Source organism: Chinchilla lanigera, unplaced genomic scaffold (genome assembly GCF_000276665.1).
Source record: "Chinchilla lanigera isolate Chin_1 unplaced genomic scaffold, ChiLan1.0 scaffold00082, whole genome shotgun sequence".
In the NCBI taxonomy this organism is placed as follows: domain Eukaryota; kingdom Metazoa; phylum Chordata; class Mammalia; order Rodentia; family Chinchillidae; genus Chinchilla; species Chinchilla lanigera.
Window position 1 is genome coordinate 1,267,228 of NW_004955483.1, and position 1,925 is coordinate 1,269,152.

Below are 1,925 nucleotides of genomic sequence, written 5' to 3' on the forward strand. Positions count from 1 at the left end.
ATATATTAAATGGCACTGGAAGGAAACAATTTGCCAAATCAGTATTGAGAAACTCTTGACAAATAACTTTGTTCTGTTTCTGTTATTGTTGTTGCTTTTATGTAACAGCAAATATAAAATGGGGGTGAGAGGATTCTTACAGAATAAAAGCGACATTAGCACCTAAACAATTCGTGTGTGGACACTCTTTGTATCATCATTTGAATCAATCAAGTGTGAAAGAGACAACTTTGAAGCTGCTGAGAAAATTGTCACAAGGGTTGGATGTTAAATGTTAAAGGATTATTATCATTTGCCAGATGTTTTAGTGGTGTGTTAGTAATGTTTTTTAAAGTCCTTATGAACTAAGTATCCATGCTGAATTTGTATAAGAGAAATGACTGTGTCTCAGAGTTGCTTTAAAATAATACAAAAAAACCTGCCTCCTTAGTGCAGTAGGCAGTGTGTCAGTCTCATAAAATAATACAAAAAAAATTAGATATGAAAACTCAATGATCAAATACTGAAAATTGTTGAAGCTGGTTATATTAGACTGCTCTACATTTTTTATATGCTTTACATTTTCCAATTTATTTTGTGAAAACCACTAAATTCAAAACCTTAATACATGAAACACAAAAGCCAGGTGAAGAATCCTTAAGAAGCAATGTCAGTCTCATAGAGTAAACAGAATACATAATCAGTACCGAGAACCTGGGACTCCAATACCGGATGAGAGTGCTGTTTTTTCCAAAGTGGACATTGAGCAGCTGCTGACTGGACTTTTAATTATTAAAAGGCTCCTTTTCCAGAAATTGCCAGTTGTGATTCAAAAGAAGCCAGATAACACAAGGTTCCTGGAGCACACAATTCAAACTAGACTGAAGGATCAAATAGTCAACTGAACAACAAAGTACTATAGTCTCCTGGGCAAAAGGATAAACATTTCCTTAGGGAAAAAATGACTGGTTCAATTCAGGAACAGCCTGTTAAGTTCCAAACATTTGATGGACATTTGAAAAGCATAATAAAACAATAAAAATGCTTAAATATGTAGTAAATAATCTAGAGTACAAAAATCACTGATTCAGGGCTTAGGTGTCCCTAAATGGTCAGTAGGTCATCTTCAGAGAGTTGTAGGGTAAAAGGGCTCCTAATTTATTTCAGCCGGGCAGCTGAACCAGGAGAATCCAGTACAGTGAATGAAGAGACTGTGAGGGAGGTCACACCTTTCGGAAGACACACCATGATGGATGTAGCCCTTTGTGACTGCAGCAAATGTCAAATAGGCATAGCCCTTGAGTGGGGACTGAGAAAGGAGGTGACTAAATGTGAGGCCAGGTGAAGGAGAAAAGGGAATAAGAGAGGAGAGAGCAGGTGAAGGAGGAGAAGAGAAGAGAAGAGAAAAGAAGAGAAGCGAAGCGAAGAGAAGAGAAGAGAAGAGAAGAGAAGAGAAGAGAAGAGAGGAGAGGAGAGGAGGGGAGGGGAGGGGAGGGGAAGGGAAGGGAAGGGAAGGGAAGGGAAGGGAAGGGAAGAGAAGAGAAGAGAAGAGAAGAGAAGAGAAGAGAAGAGAAGAGAAGAGAAGAGAAGAGAAGAGGGTAAATAAGGAGGGGAGACAAGGAAGCAAAGAAGGAGGAAAGGGGGAAAAGAAAGAAGGAGGGACTGAGGGAGAGAATAAAACTACTAGAACATTTAGAAAGCCATAGCATTCCTTTGAGAATAATATTGAATGCAGCCATTCAACAGACCAATCTTAGAAGTACTTTTGGAAAGTAAATCCTACTTCCTGGCAGGGTGAGAGACTATTCTGCCATGACAGCGCTGGCAGATTCCAAGGAGCCTTCCAGACCACTGGATGAGTTGTAAGAGTTATGTTCCTCAGAAGATTGAAGTCAAAGGTGAAAGAAAGTTAAAAATTAAACCTTTGGCTTTGACATGTTGAGGTC